The sequence below is a fragment of the Pogona vitticeps genome, chromosome 4 (assembly GCF_051106095.1).
Source record: "Pogona vitticeps strain Pit_001003342236 chromosome 4, PviZW2.1, whole genome shotgun sequence".
Taxonomy (NCBI): domain Eukaryota; kingdom Metazoa; phylum Chordata; class Lepidosauria; order Squamata; family Agamidae; genus Pogona; species Pogona vitticeps.
Genome location: NC_135786.1, coordinates 221,729,139 through 221,745,928, shown reverse-complemented (window position 1 = coordinate 221,745,928; position 16,790 = coordinate 221,729,139). Strand labels below are relative to the sequence as shown.

The 16,790-nt window shown below is 39.4% G+C and overlaps 1 protein-coding gene and 1 long non-coding RNA gene across 7 annotated transcripts in view; one reads left to right on the top strand and one right to left on the bottom strand.

Annotated features, from left to right (window-relative positions):
* The window catches only part of CSMD3 (CUB and Sushi multiple domains 3), a 700,243-nt gene that overhangs the window by 75,116 nt on the left and 608,337 nt on the right, over positions 1-16,790 (top strand). The window lies entirely within an intron of this gene.
* Positions 10,874-12,160, bottom strand: LOC144588570 (uncharacterized). The gene is made up of 2 exons (XR_013544185.1): positions 12,069-12,160; positions 10,874-10,942 (listed from the first exon to the last, which is right to left on the bottom strand). It is a non-coding gene; the product is annotated as an uncharacterized LOC144588570 (long non-coding RNA).

Here is a 16,790-nt window from a genome sequence, read left to right as displayed (position 1 = left end):
TAAAAGTTTCATTATATGAATTTGATTTGTTTAAGCCTGGAACACAAGCCATCCACTTTGTGTTGGGGGTCATGACCCCTAGAGTGGGAACCCATGGCTTAAATCTTCTCTTTCTGTATCTCATATAGTCCTGATAGATGCTTTGGCTTTTTTTCAGTTATAAGATTCCAGCAAAGCATTTCCTGTTACTTCCATGGTTACATAGGAGGAAACATTTTTCTTTTTCTTTTTGCAGTAGTTGCCTGTTATGTGGATGAGGTCTCTCTCTCTCTATCTCTCTGTCTCTGTCTCTGTCTCTGTCTCTCTCTCTCTCTCTCTCTGTGTGTGTGTGTGTGTGTGTGTGTGTGTTTAAATGGGGTGTCTCAAGGACAAGAATATTCACAACTATTTGTTACATCCTTATCCCTGGTCTAAAATTACCTAGCTGCACAATTACTCATATGGAGAGAGAACATTTTGGATTGATTGTTTTTGTTTAGACATTGTTTCCCTCATGAAACGCAAACCCAGGAAAAATTGTGAAATAACTTGTAGCCCCAAATGGTTCAGGATTATAGCAGCATTTTCTGTTGATTTTTAAATTTTAAACTCAGTGCATTTAACACTGTTTAGACACTGACCATCACTTATCATTCCGACAATATTTTAGATAGGAAAATAAGCATTTGAGGAGGCGGGGCTTTGTTGCGGTGCTGCCAGCAACTCCAGAGAGGAGCTCTCTGGAAAAAGCTGGAACCCTCCGGCCCGGGATCCCCTTTTTGAAATGGGGATCAAAGGAGAGTCTAGAAGAAGTCTCTCTGAAGCAGATGGTGAGCAGCAGAAGGAGAAGAAAGGGAGGCAGACCCGGACTTTTTTCTTCTGAAGAAATCACCGTGCACGGACTGGAGCGGGCGCCATTTTTTGGCACTGAAATAAATTCAGCTAAAGCTTTTCTCAGAATGTTTTTAACATGGTCCAAACAGAGATGAAATGTATAAGGGGTTCTGGAACAATCTGTACTGCCTTCCGCTGGAGGAAAGGTTTCCAGATGGATTTCGTGTTCTGTGGGTGGTCACTTGTAGTAGTGTTTAAAAATGACAAACTGGAGAGTAAACACAAGGCAGTCCTCACCCACTTTCAAATAGGTATAGAGAAGAGTGAGCTTCCCCCCTCCCTTTTAAAAGAGAAAATAATTGCATGTGTAATAGTGTATAATACTCTGAATAACTTAATATAGTCTATTTATCCCTTAATACCTTTAAATCACAGTACAGGCTAAGCAGAGAGAATACATAGCCAAAGAGAGAATATGGGAAGACAGAGCCACTGCTAAAGAAGGAGAATGGCCAAAGGATATGGTGCATGTACAGTATATCAGTGAGAGCCAGTGTAGTATAGTGGAGAGAGCTTTGGACTAAGAGTTAGGAGACCTTGATTCAAATCCCTGCTTAGCCGTGTAGTCTCATGGGTGACAGTGGTAAATACCACACCTTAAATATTTCACATACCCTGGAAAAATTTAAGGAATCCATAATTTGGATACAACATGGCACCACCTAACTACAATAAATGTTGGGGAAAGGTGGGGATTACAGACTGGTAGGACAATCATGTAACTTTCCCCCTTGCTCCAGGCAGATTCTCCATTACATATCTGGTCTTGCCCTGGTTTCAAGATTGTTCAAACAACAGATCACATGACAGCAAAACTCTGAATAGGATACTGGTCTTTATGTTGAATCAGAGCTTGGAAACTCATAGCCGCCTAGAGTGGCCTTTTAGGCCAGATGGGCGGGGTATAAATCAAATAAATAAATAAATAAAAATTGTCATGTCTTGGTTTTGCCTTTGTCACTCATTACCATAATTTGTCACTCGATTTTCTTTGTTACTCAACAGTTTTAGTTCTGGGAATGGAGCGAAACCTAACATCAAAAAAAGAAAAAATGAGGGAAATTCCCTCAGAATATCCCATTAAACCAGTTTTTTTCCCCACTCTAGCAACAGTAGCAATGTTTATGTTTATTTTCACCTACAACTTCCATCCACTGTAGGTTGTATATCTAGAGGGGACAGTTCATGGGAGTTTCAAATCAATTCTATTTGGCAGATTTCAGCAGAGTGCAACCAACATTCTTCTTGTTCAACAAGAAATCTTAAACTGCTTCAACGTCTATTTTGTGTTTTTATTTGAAGTCTGAAACTTGGTGAAAATATTCCCCTCCCATTTCTTGTTTATGATGCAACATCAAAGTACATGGCGCTTTACAAGATAGATGCAAGTAGGAGGCAGATCTAGTAGCTTATGGGCAAAATGGCAGAGGGTATAGTGTGCAAGACGGCACTGATTCTAACTGTGGATTTTAAGGATTAGACTAAAATAGCTCAGTGGTTTAAATATCTGGCTGTGGAGCCAGAGGTTAAAAGTTCAATTCTCCCCTGAGTATCCATAGGATCCCTTCTGGCTCTACAGTTCTAAGATTATTATCATTATTGGTATGTACCCAGATGCCTAGATTGTATAGGATCCAAGCCTTCTCGCTTGAGGGTGGGAATTGCATCATTTGTGCTAATGAAGAATGGTAATTAAACAGTAAAATATGGCAGACAAGACACTTTTTGGAATCATTGTTTGTTTGTTTGTTTGTTTGTTTACTTACTTACTTACTTACTTACTTACTTACTTACTTACTTACTTACTTACTTACTTACTTACTTACTTACTTACTTACTTACTTACTTACTTACTTACTGCCCATCTGGCTGAGGCTGCTCTGGTCAGTTTACGGCATATAAATACAACCAATCAAATACAATTTAACATAACAAAAAATAGAAATAATAAAATACGAATAAGCAGTAACTCAAAACATAAAAATACACACAAATAGGATATTTAAGAATCTTCAAAACATTTAAAACATTTAAGATGGCAGACTGATCAGACTGGCTTCTTAGACTCAGGTGAGTTCACAGTTGTGATGTTTTCAATTGACTGCCTAAATAGCCAGGTGTTTAATTGCTTTTTATATATTGCCAGTGAAGGGGCCAAATGAATTGCAGTGAGGAGTTCATTCCACAACCAAGGAGCAACCACCGAGAAGGCCTGGTTTCTTGTCTTCTCCTTCCGGGTCTCTCTCAGTGTTAGCGTTCTCAGCTGGCCTGCGTAGGATGTTTTTGTAGGACAGGCGGATCTCATTGGAAGTAAGTGTTCACCCACGTAGTGACGTCCCAAACTGTTTAGGGCTTTATAGATTAAAACCATCATCTCGAAGCTGGCACAGAAACAGACAGGTAACCTATGTAAGGCACCAGAATTGGGATGCTATGATATATATTCACTACACTCAGTAATCTGTTCACCATGTTCTGGAGCTGTTGAAGTTTCTGTGACAGCCTCATAGGTCGCCCCACATAGAGAGTGTTGCAGTAGTCTAATCTTGAGATTACTAGCGCAAGGACCAATGTGTTGAGGGACCTGGTGTCATGGTAGGTAGTTGGGCAATTCACTTGAGATGGAAACAGGCAAACCAGACCACAGACACTATCTGAGTATCCAGAGACAACATCGGGTCCAGCAAGACACCCAAACTGTGAACCTCATCCTTTGTAAAGAGAGAGGCACCGAAACTGCAGACAAGTGGAGCACCTACCCAAACAACATCCGTCTTGTCTGGGTTCAGCCTCAATGTGTTGGACCCCATCCGCTCTAGTACTGTGGCCAGGTGGAGTTCAAGGGATGGCATCCACTGCAGAAGGGTGAAAGGAAAGATAGAACTACATGTCAGCAGCATATTGGTGGCATGCCACTCTGAATCTCCAGATGACCTCCCCCAGTGGCCTGATGTAGATATTGAACAGCAATGAGGAAATGATCGACTCCAGAATGACTCTGCAATTGAGAGTCAAAGGGGTGGAGACCATCTATCCAAGTTGCAGTCTCTGGGGACAGTCCTCCAGGAAGGTTTGGAGACAGGACAAAGCCAGTGCAGAGAGCCTCCCCAGGAGGATACCATGGTGAATGATACTGAAGGCTGCTGAGAGGTTGAGGAGGACCAGCAGGGGCATTTTACCCCTGTTGCCCTCCCTCAGAAGGTCATAATGCAGGATGACCAATGCAGTCTCCATGCCATGATGCAGCCTAAACCTGGACTGGAATGGTTCGAGGGCATTGGTTTCATCTAAGAGTGTCTGAAGCTGGTCAGCCACTGCCCTCTCCACTAGCTTGTTTAACAACATTGGAACAAGAAGGAACATTGACAACTAGACAATAGTCGTTACAATCATCAGCTGCCAAATTTGTTTTTTTTTCTGGATGGGCCTCATAAATGTCTCCTTGAGGGTTTGGGGAACCCGACCCTCGAGGAGAGGCACATTAATGATGGAAGCCTCCCATTATATTGTTATCATCCTGGCAGCATTTAAAAGCTAGGCCAGACAAGGATCTAAGGAGGTTTTGTTGGCCATGCAGCAGTCTAGCACCTTGTCATCCTTAGATGATGAAACTGATGTAATATAACCAGACAAGCTGGTGCAGTGGATGTCCCCAAATGATCTACTGCCGAAGTGTGGTGGCCTAGGTCCCAGTGGATGGCCTCCACTTTGGCTTTTTTTTTAATTCCACAAACTGGTCACAGGTGAGGATACTGGGAATCACGAACAACATGGAATAATTCTGCCTGATGGTTTTGTGACTCATTCATCTGGATAACGTAAAAAGATATTCGAGCAACTTTCACAGCTGCTCAGTAGGCATAGGTCACAATTTTCTTCAGTCTGATGAAGCTACTTAGATGAGTAGTGAAATGTTTCAACCTACTAAGAAAGAAGTTCAGCTGCCATGACTCAACTTCCAAATAACCTCACCTGGATGACTGAGAATCTTCACATATATATTGCCATGGGATGTGCAGTCCCTCCCTCTCTTTTTTCATAGACACAGCCTAGCAGAAATGGCAGTATGCTGGTAGAATACTCAAATATCCACCAACATAATCTGCTCTGCTAGCTAAGATCTGCCAGGAGAAGAGTAAGAAAATTAATGTGATGAAAGAGATGTTGAGTAATGCCAGATTTAAGCTTCTTCTAGTTTAGGGACATGGTCACAATGACAGTCCAAAGTTAGGCAAAGGTAATCAATCCTACATAATTTCCAGTCTCCCTGAGTTGAAAGAAGTTTAGGTTCAGCCTAACTTCATCTCGTCAATTGTCATCTCAGCTGGTTCTTGGCCAGCTCAAATTGGACTTTTTGTTAAGGGGATTGTATTTAATTAATCAAAATACTAGAATTTTTCATTTCTGGAATCACATGGAAAAGCTACAGAAATGTTTTTTTTTTAAAGAAAAGATGAAGATGAAGGTACCTTCTTTTTTTCTAAGGCATACTTTTGGGACCAAAATATTAAAAACAATCTAGATTTTAGGATTACAATGTGAGTGCATTTTGAGTACCAAAACAAGGGATTTGGGGTTGGTTTGGCAGGCTATAACAAAATACCTATAGAAGTTAATGCATCTGTTTGTTGCCAAAATTGGTTTAAAAACATAACAAGACCAGGGAGGGAGGGGGCGTAGGCAGGAATAAGAAGATGTTTTTGAGGAAAAATGGAAAGCATATTCAGTGATATTCTAAAGCACACACCTGCATGTTTAACATAGAAAAAAAACCTAATTCCACATCTTTACTTTGAGGTATTTGCATATAAAATGCCGTGATTATGGTTTATTTCAAAGTACCATTCTTTCTAGCTTTGATTTGCAAATTCCTTGAGAACAGGCTCCTGAAAGATAGCTGACAAAGACAGGCTGTAGTCAAAAATGCATTCCTGACTCAATACATACATTTCAGTGGGAACCTATGCATGATTATTTGAAAGTGCTGGAGTCCATCACAAGACATTTGTGAACTAAGACTTGAACAACATGGCATCTTGTTTTCATGTAAAGAAGTGAACGGAGCTGGCAGTTACATGTGTCTTCAGCACTGGTGATAGGACAGCTTCCTTCACACTTGAAAACTACAGGCCAGATTAAAAGACCAGACAGATTATTTAGCCTCTTTCTCCTCCAATACCATTTTGCTCCCATCCAGCATCTGCTCCCTGAGGCAAGCCAAATGGTAGGGCTGGCCCTAAGTGCGCTCAGCAGAGCTTACTGCCAGATACATATGAATAGGATTCCAGATTTGTAGTGCAGCTGTATATGGGTTATTGCAAAACATAATGAAAACCATGTTTATTTAGATACAAACTCCATTAAGTCATAGCCTTTGACCCTTAGAAAGAATAGTTGTCATCTGTATTTCTCAATAATTTTAACCCATTGCCCCGAGATAAACATGATGCACAAGAAACTTCAAATGTTGAGATTAAAATGAGTCAAAGCATTTGTCAATCTAGGAAAAAAATTAATTATTTCACTCTCAAAGGATCTATTTTGGGTTTCTTATATTGTGAGTGTTTTAATGTGTTTGGATTTTATTTATTAAACCTCCCAGAATAGTGCTCTTGCACTAATAGGGTGGTGTATATATATATATATATATATATATATATATATATATATATATATATATATATATATATATATATATATATATATATATATATATATATATATATATATATATATATATATATATATATATATATATATATATATATATATATATATAATAATAATAATAAATATTCACTTTTCCATCAATTAGGCACCATATATAATATTTGTTTCAATGTGAGCACTCAGACAATCTTCTTCTTCTTCTTCTTCTTCTTCTTCTTCTTCTTCTTCTTCTTCTTCTTCTTCTTCTTCTTCTTCTTCTTCTTCTTATTATTATTATTATTATTATTATTATTATTATTATAAATTATTATTATTATTATTATTATTATCATCATCATCATCATCATCATCATTTATTTATTTATTTATTTATTTATTTGATTGCTTGATTGATTAATCAATTAATTAATTAATATGCGCCCACACTACCCAAAGGTCTCTGGGCGGCTTGCAACATTTAAAATACAATAAAATTTAGAACAATTAAAATACAATTAAAAATATATATAAAATTGCCATCGGACCCACAGCTAATATTATTTCAATTAAAAGCCTTCTGGAACAGGAAGGTTTTGACCTGGCGCTGAAATGTCATCAACGTCGGCGCCAGACGAATCTCAGTCAGGAGGGCATTCCATAGTCTGGGGGCAGCTGCCGAAAAGGCCCTTTGTTTACAAGCCATCCCTCTTACCTCCTTGAGGGATGGCTCTTTCAAAAGGGCCCCCTGGCTAGATCTTAACTGCCGGGTAGGTTCATATGGGAGGAGGCGGTCCTTCAGGTATCCAGGGCCCAAGCCGTTTAGGGCTTTATATGTCAAAACAAGCACTTTGAATTTGGCCTGGGCAGCAACTGATAGCCAATGTAACTTATACAGAATCGGCCTGATATGTTCCCTGGCGGCTGCACCACTCACCAGCTGTGCAGCTCGAGTCTGGACCAGTTGCAGTCGCCGGACCATCTTCAAAGGCAGCCCCACGTAAAGCACATTGCAGTAATCTATGCGGGATGTTACCAGTGCATGTGTAACTGTCATGAGACTCCGCTCGTCCAGGTAGGGCCGTAGCTGGTATAATTTCCATAGCTGAAGGAAGGCGCCCCAGGCCACTGAGTCCACCTGGGCTTCCAGTGTTAGACTGGGGTCCAGGAGCACCCCCAAGCTGCGGATCCTGTCCCTTAGGGGGAGTGTAACCCCATTCAGGGAAGGGAAATATGAGACATAGTGTACAATATAGATACCTTTCAGTTTCTTATTTGTTGCACTGTTTTGTTCCCACAACCACAAGGGGATAAAGCACTAAGAAAACAAAATTGTGTTTTGTCTGCCTTTCTTGAAATTCTCCTTAGTGGGTACCATGACCCAATGGTTGAAAGCCGCTGTCTTGGAAGAGCCGAGGGGAGAAATATAGCCAGGTGCTACCTGAGGTAAAGTTCAAAACCACACTCACACTGAAGTTTGTGGCTTGCATATGAACTCACCTTATGAAGCCGATCTGGCACAATCATCTGCCATGAATTTTTGAGACATTCATATTTCCCCCCCCCCCCCACTATCCACAAAAATCTTGGTGCACAGCCTGAGGAAAACAGAGTAACATTGAAAGCTAGCTGGATAACTCAATGCTTTAAATCTCTGACTGTGGAGCCAGAGTTTGGGAGTTTGAATTCCCACTGTGGCTCCTTGACAAGGGCTGGACTTGATAATCCATAGGGTCCATTCTAGCCCTGCAGTTCTAAGATTATTAGATTAAATTAGCTGTTTGTTCAATTTTTTAGTGGTTGAACAAAGCTCTATTGCCTTTTCTTGCATTTATCTTATGTAAGGACCACATAACCTTTTCTATTTTTTTTTTGTCCTGGAAAGATTATTCGCAGAGGGGTGGGGGTCACTGTGCACAATTTTTGCCTCAAAACTGAGTACAACCAAGTCCTGGGATCATTCAGGAGCAAAAACAGAGTGCTTATTAGAGATCAGCATGAACGTCTGAGTCGGTGGTTGGTGTATGTTAGGTCTTCAGTGGCTCCCATCCCCACCTCCTTCAGCAGTCACCCACTTAGAGGCAGCCCATGGAGAAGGCAGGGCAGGAAAGCTGAGGTGCTGCCACTGAGTGGATGTCTGCTCGAGAAGATGGGGCTGGGAATGATCAAAGAGGTATTCAATTAAGAAACAGAGGCTCATGCCCAGCTCTAGTGCTTAACAAACCCACTGCAGACTGTGCTTAAGGGTGTGGGTGTTTTGCTTTACACTAAAAAAAAATGCTCTCTCAAATCCCATTTCTCCAGATGTCATCTAAGAATCAAAGCTAGAAAAAGCTTCTTTGAACTACACCTTCTCCAAACCAAGAAGAAGCAAGGCTCTTGAGATTTCACACTTTGTAAGAGTTCCATCATAGAAAGCTGAGGAAAAATTACAGGAGCTCAGGTGAAAATAAGGGCAGTATAAGGTGTCAATTTTAAAATGCAAAATGTTGAAAGATGTAAATGTGGATCAAGGGGTGGAATAGGGTATTCTGGGAGATATATTTCAAAAATTAACTTTGTCAAGCTCTGGTGTAAATCAAGATATTCTGACCTCCTTGCTTATTCAAACAATTTTGAATGCTGTTTATGGTTCAGGTGAGATATTAATATGATATTCCCTATTAGTAAGCCATTATTTCTCATGCAGATTAGTTTTATTCAGAGATATATGCCTCAACAATCAGACTTGAAAATTAATACCATGTTTACTTTTCAGGAATCAGAAAGCAAAGCATGCTGAAAAGAATATGGCCAAAATTCTGTTGGTTGGAGTAATAAAGTACACTAGAGTAGGCCCATTGAATTCATGGGGATTTGGTGAATGACTTCCTCCATTAGTTCCATTGATTAAAATCTAGCTGTGACTTATTTTAGCAATTTTACTAAATTCCTATTGATTCAATAGGCTTACTCTAGTGCAATTTCCTATACCAAGCAACAGGATGTTAGCTGATGTATAGGTGAGAAAAACAGTGTAACCAATTACCTCAGAAGGTGGTGAGTGCTCCAACGCTGGAGGCATTCAAGAGAAACTTAGATAACTACCTGACAGATATCCTTTGATTTGTATTCCTGCATCCGCAGGGGGGTTGGATTTGATGGCCTTATAGGTCCAATTTCACTATTCTGTGATTCTATGTACCTCGACAAACAGAAGTCTTTTACTTGTTGAGGAAGCACCACACAAGTGCTAAGCCTATTATCTAGTCTGACTCTTAAACACCAAGCAGTTAGGTTTATTTCCAGCTACATGAGTTTAAGATCAAGGTTTATCATGCATAACACAAAACCATAGGATTGTCTACAAAGTCAACATAAAACATTGTTACCAATGTGTCATAGAAGTAATTGAGAAGCAAGAGTGCCCAACCCTGAACTAGTGCAACTCTCACAGATTTTCTTGATCAGTGGACCTATTTTCCATTATTTCGAGGAGTTCTCAAATCCCTTATTGGTCTACTGAAAATTGTAAGGGGATAAGAGATGATAGCAGGCATTGATGAGCCCTTAATTGCGTAATCCTCTTTAAAAATCTGCATTTTCTGCGTGTGTTTTCTTGGTTGCTTTGCTGAATGTTCAGCTAACCATGAGAAAGAGAACACAGGCTTTTATTACAACTGCATTAAGCACGCGGAAGATTGCACTTTGGAGAACGCTAGCTAGAAGCATGTGCAATTGCGCAAATAATTACATCCACACTTTTAGAATAAATTGTTGAGAAAACTAGCTTTGATCTCTCAGAATATATCCATTGAAGTCATCATCAAGGAAGCATCTAGTCACAAATGGTGATGCGTATTATGTTTCAGTGAACATATAGATCTTCAATAAGTCTAAGCAGATTTAATTTGTATTAATATTTATGGCAATGGCAAAAATACATATTATTGATTATTTTTATGCTCCATGTGGCCTTGGTCATCCATGCATCACTTTTTCTTGCCATCAATTAGCTTAATGTGCCTCTAACAACACAATTGCATGGCTACATCTCATTGCTATGTAGGGCCATGACATCACAGCAATCATATTGTGATCCCTAATTGGTGGAAGGGCTCAGTTCAGGAAGGGCTGGTCTGACTCATTTTCAAGTTATCTTCATTTTCCTTCAGTTCCATCTAGCCAAATATTATGGACTACACAACACAATGGTGTCAGTAGGAAGGGCTCAGTTCAGGAAGGGCTGGTCTGACTCATTTTCAAGTTATCTTCATTTTCCTTCAGTTCCATCTAGCCAAATATTATGGACTACACAACACAATGGTGTCAGTAAATTTACTATGGTCATCTTTTACTCAATCTTTTACTCATCTTTTACCAAACATCAGCCATGATGGGAAGAGTGCGGAACTGCCAACAGTTAGGTGTCCATAAAGGTCCACTAAAATAAAAAAGCCAGATCCATTATTCGTCAAGGTTAACACATCAACAAATACAAATATATGAATATTCTTCGACGAATCGATGAATTGATCTGTCGATTCACCTGCACTTTAAATGGCTATAACACTGGCCTCCAATGACCTAGAGATATCAAATGTGCAAGGAGGCTTCCTCAGATGCTTTCCTACAACTCCTGAAAGGTTGGTGAACACTGAATCATGGACCCCCAAGTTATATAGTCACAAAGAGGACCCCCCCCAGGAAAGCTCCTCCCAGGTACTTAGAGACTCCAGAATCACAACGGAGCTTCTTATGTCTTTACCTAACACATCTGCCAACTTTGGTGAAGATTGGATATCGGACATCTAAGTTATTCATCCACAAATTGGGTCCCCCCAGGAAAGTTTACCACATGGCACAGAAGCCCATTCTGCCTACTGGCCACCGATCAGCTGATCAAAAGCCAATAGGCAGCCACCCCCAAACACACGCAGCCACCCCAACAGACTACCCCCACATCCTCTTCATTTCCCTACATTAGCCCACATCTCACTCCCACCAACACCCCCTTACCTTAATAGCTGCTGCCAGGTCTCCATCAGGCCTTTGCAGCCATGGCATGTAAAAAGGGAGACTGGCTGCCCTTTGGAAAGATGGCAGCTATGGTTTTATTTAGGGTAGGGAAGCTGCAGCTGCCATCTTTGCAAAAGGGCAGGCTGGATTCCCTTAACATTTTTGTTAATATGAAGGATGAATAAAAATGGGTAAATATTCATTGCTTCATATTTGTGGGGGTCTCTGGAACCCACAAATATGGATAGATGAATATTTAACAAATTGGCTATGTTCATTGGAAAAACCAATCCGTTTTTATATTTGGCCCCATCTCTAGTTAAAGGTGTTCCATCTTTTGAGGGAATATCATATGCTCCTCTTTTTTTCTTGGGGTTTCTACCCATGTCTCAGGGCACTGTTGGGAGATGCTGCAGCTTGCCTTACTACCAAAATTGCTAGTTATAGCTTTGATATTTCCTCTCCTCTGTGCATTCATCTCTGTTGAAAGGATTACTGTGTTGATACTAGCTTCCTCTGGCCTGTAATGCGGTGGCTGCAATTAAGCATACCTGTTCTCTTTCAGAGGATCTGATGCTCTGCACTCCCCATACTTGGTGGACATAGTTTGCATGTAGTTTCCAGATTCAGTTCCTGGCATAACTGTTTCAAAGGGTCAGGACGCAGGAAATAAGAATTACTAAGCAGAGAATATTGGGCGAGGCAGATGAATGGTCCAAACTGATGTCAGAGATGGACAGTGTAATATATTGAGTGCATTTGATCTAGCAGTAAATGAATTATTTTGCTTGTTGGGAGCTGTGCATATCTCAGTACAAATTGTCTTTGGAAACCTCTTCCATAAAGGGAGAAACACTAATGCTAAAACTAAATTTTAAAAATTAATATATTGCAGAGCAGTTATTCATATACTCTATCTTCCCACACAACCTAAATAGCTTAGGCACGATATACGGGACAAAGCGGAATGAATCAACCTGAATGTCAGGTTAATTTGCTAACTTATTATAAAATACATAGCAAAGTGGGTACTCAGAATGATACAGTATCTACAGAGTAGTCATTGGATGTATCTTTACAACTTACAAAGCATTTTAATGTATTTGACATTAGCAAAAGGACATCAGAAAAAATCTTATTATGGCTATATTCAATGGGAGTTTTTTGATCTTTCTTTTTGGAAAATCTCATTTTAGCAAAGTAAAGGAAAACACAAGTGTTCAAGTTGTTGAATAAATATGCTACTCACTCAAGGCTGTTAAGTATATGGCTTCTTTTACTGACCTTGGCAAGTCAGGTACATGTAAATTATAAACATGGGTGATGATAGAGCTCATTCTTATTGAAATCTTAAATCAATGTGTCCAGCTTCAGTTTGTACATTCACAGTACAGATCTAAACATAAGCCATAGAATATTAGGTGAAACATAACCACACCTACGGGATCTCCAAAGTACTTTGAAAATCATTATCAAAGATGACATTAAGTACTCACGGGGGACCCCTGTGTCTATCAACCCCTCCTATAGGCCCACAGTAGCCTCACCCCCCATGTCACCCCTAAACCCTGCCCACCCAGGAGGAGGGCCCTGGGTCGATTCTTGACCCTTTGTTCTGCCTCGCAGGGGTGGCACACCTGTCAAAACTGATTTTGACGACTCCTAAGTATTCTTACTACTCAAGTGTCATTGGGCTCTTAATCCGGCATCAATATGAAACAGGTTTGCCAAATTTGAAACTTGCTAAGATAATCATAGCATGCATGCCATTCTTTGTTACCTTTCCGGTATTCAGCAGTATCCAAAACTCTTAGTTTTACATTTCTGAGTATATAAAACAAATTAGAAGCTCCTCAAAACCTGGTGAGCTGCCATATAAGAGACTCCCATGAGATTAAAGACATTATTCACATAGTGGAAAGTTAAACTGTTTAACTTCACCACCACAAAAATTAGCGTTGAACTCCAACCTGAATTGGTTTCAAAGAAGATTAAACAAATGCATGGAGATTTAGGCTTGGTCTTTTGTTATAATGGCAATATATTACCTGTAGGAAGAGTAGTAGTAAGTCTCTAAACAGATTAGCATCTGAGTGGAACTTATTTCTGAGTAGGCGATAAAGAGATTATAAACCAGATTCTTAAGATTTTGTTATTGTTGTATTGAAATTGCTTTGAATGTTACTATGAATCTAAATTGGTTTTGAAATGAAAATATTATAATCACCTTAGGTACTAAAAAAAAAAAAAATCAAAGGAGGGCATCCAAAATTGAAAGCAAGGTTTTAGATGAGGTAATTTCAGAAGCAACATTAATCCTTAATTTGGGAGGATGTGGTGGCGCTGCGGGTTAAACCGCACAAGCCTCTGTGCTGTAAGGTCTATAGATCTGCAGCTGTAAGATCAAATCCACGTGACAGAGTGAGCACCTGTCGCTTGTTCCAGCTCCCATCAACCTAGCGGTTTGAAAGCATGCAAATGTGAGTAGATAAATAGGGACCACCTCAGTGGGAAGGTAACAGCGTTCCATGTGTTAAGTCGCACTGGCCATGTGACCTCGGAAGATTGTCTTCAGAGAAGCGCTGGCTCTATGGCTTGGAAACGGAGATGAGCACCGCCCCCTAGAGTCAGACACGACTGGACAAAAATTATCCACACTTTACCTTTATTCTCAAATAGAATTAGTAGAAACTAAGAGTAAAGTGACCAAGGTTCAAGTGTTACTCTAAAGTATGTCTATTTGCACTAGTCACTTTTTAAAGTCTAATCTACCTTTCAAAGCTCTTTTGAAGATAAAGTGAGTAAAGGAATAAATAATCTGTGGTACTGTTTGTAGTTGCTTCATTATAGCTAGTCATTTCTATTTTCATGTTTCATTTCTTAGCAATTTCATTTATATGAGTTCTTCAGTTTTTCTTGTAAATAGTTTTAGAAATTGCTTTGGGGCCCACTTGATGGCATAAACATTTGAGGTGTTTTACAGAGAAACTTATCTGAGATTGTTAAAGTTCTCATCCATGGCACAATGTGTGTAGACAAACATCCAACAACAACCCACAGTGAGCCCAACAAGACATACTGACTTATCATACAGACACTAACATGCAACAAAGCATTATCCTGTATTATCAAAATGAGCAGAAACCATACAGGAAATTGTGCATATTTTCTCTATTGACGACTGAAAAGAAGGTTTTTGTCTCTCTACAGTTCATATCAAGAAGAACAGTCTTGAATCATTCCCACTTCTGCAAAAATCAAGTCATGATTTCCATCTCTTGTTATACTGATAATGCCCAAAATTTCAGTTGGACAGATATTCTTGCTGGCAAATAATGACTCCCTACTTGGAGTTTTGGGTGCCACCAGACTGGCACAAAATGGAAATATAAGCAAGGACTTACTAATCAGCAATGAGAAGCTGCTCTGTGGTACACCTTTTGCAACTATACTATTTTATTTTTTCTATTTATTTATTTATTTAATATCCCACCTATCTGGTCAGGTCAGGACCACTCTCGGCCTATACTATATATTGCCCAACAGGTACCATTACTATAACATGATCAGTGTACATTGATTCTTATTTTCACATTAATTGCATAAAACATTGCAGGATTTTTATCAACATTTTGCTCAATGAAATCACTGCTTCCCTGAAACGACCAGTGAGTTTGTAGCAAAGCTGAAAATGAAACCAAAATTTTAATAGTAATGCTAGTAAAGCAATACAGTTTTTGCCCTGACAATACCTTTGTTGGATTAATAACAATCTGCAGGCAAGCAGAAATCTGCAGAATTGTTCTGCTGACAGTGCAGCTCAAAATCTCAGGGTTGTATTTATGACACAGGAGATCTATCAACAGAGCCTTCTGCATTTTTTTAAAAAAGATACAGTCATAGATCACATAAATAGATCAAGACTACTGTTCTAGAGGAAAGAGGACAGATATAAATTAGAAATGTGACAGGAAAAAGAGTTTGTTTCACCCAGTGCCATTTGCTGGAAACTTGTACTTTTTTTTCCTTGTGGAGAAATACCTAAAGGAAACCATGAAGTCCTCACTTCACCCCTTACCACCCAATTTTCATGACCCTGGTTTAGCTGAATAGTTCTTGTGTCTACCAGTAACGTGTTTTAAACAGCAGGGTCTTCTGACCATGAATGTTGCAAGTTACTATTAGGTGTATTCTTAGTTACTGTGTTGCATGAGCTTTTGAGGCTCTTCTCATCTCCACTTGAGGCCCCTTTATTATGGAAGTTCTTCATGTATCACTTCTAAACATGCAGCTAATGGGGAAAGGGAATTCGGGATTGAGCCTGTAAAATACTTCCCAAAATATTTTTGGATTTGACAGCGCCAATGAAATTTTGCACCTCAGACTTGCCAAGAGTCTTTGTGACTTGAGCACTCCTATGTTTGCAGAGTTAGAGAATTTGGGAAGAAATGAAACACACACAGATTAGTTTTAAAATGTGAACAGCTAAATGCATATAATTGTCAAAACACACAAATATGCAATAAGGGCAGGTTGTGTAACTTAGGTAAGGTGTTCAGCCACCGCTATCAAGTAGCAAAATTTGCTGTAGAAGCAAAGAAGGCAGGTCCCAAGCATTAAAAAGATTAAGGAAAGAGGCTGTGTTACTTTATGCACTTTCAAATGAATGCATCTATGTATAAATGTGCAATGTCTATCTGGAAAACCCTAAAAAAGATCTCTATAAGTCAGAATTAACTTGGCGGTACTTGACTTATTATGATGATATGCATGTTCTAGTGCTGTTGCTCATATATTGTGATGGCTTTTGTTTGAGGAACAACTAATTGTGCACATTTGGAAGAATGTCTTAAAATGTGCATGACCTTCTCTGGGAGAAGAATAAAAAAAATTTCATGACTTGATTAAGAACAAAAAGATGAGGAAAAAAGCAGATGGCATTCAGGTACAATAAAATAAAAATGGAGTGGTTTTTTATATTTCCAATTCAGAGGATTGCCACCTAGATACAAACTGTGGGCAGAGTGCTTTTTTCAAAGGCAATGCCACCCTTACTGAATGCAAGAAGGAAAGGGGCTGTTAATATTGTCTCAGTACGCAGAGTAAAGGGCAGAGGAACAACAGTACTTCAATACCCGTACAAATGGAAAGACTGAAAACAATGCACACTTGAAAAACTTCAGTGCAGCAATTAATGTGCAAATAGACTACTCTCTCTTTAAAAAAAATGCGTGGATAACAACTCTAACTCTCTTTAATAGTACTCTGGGGTG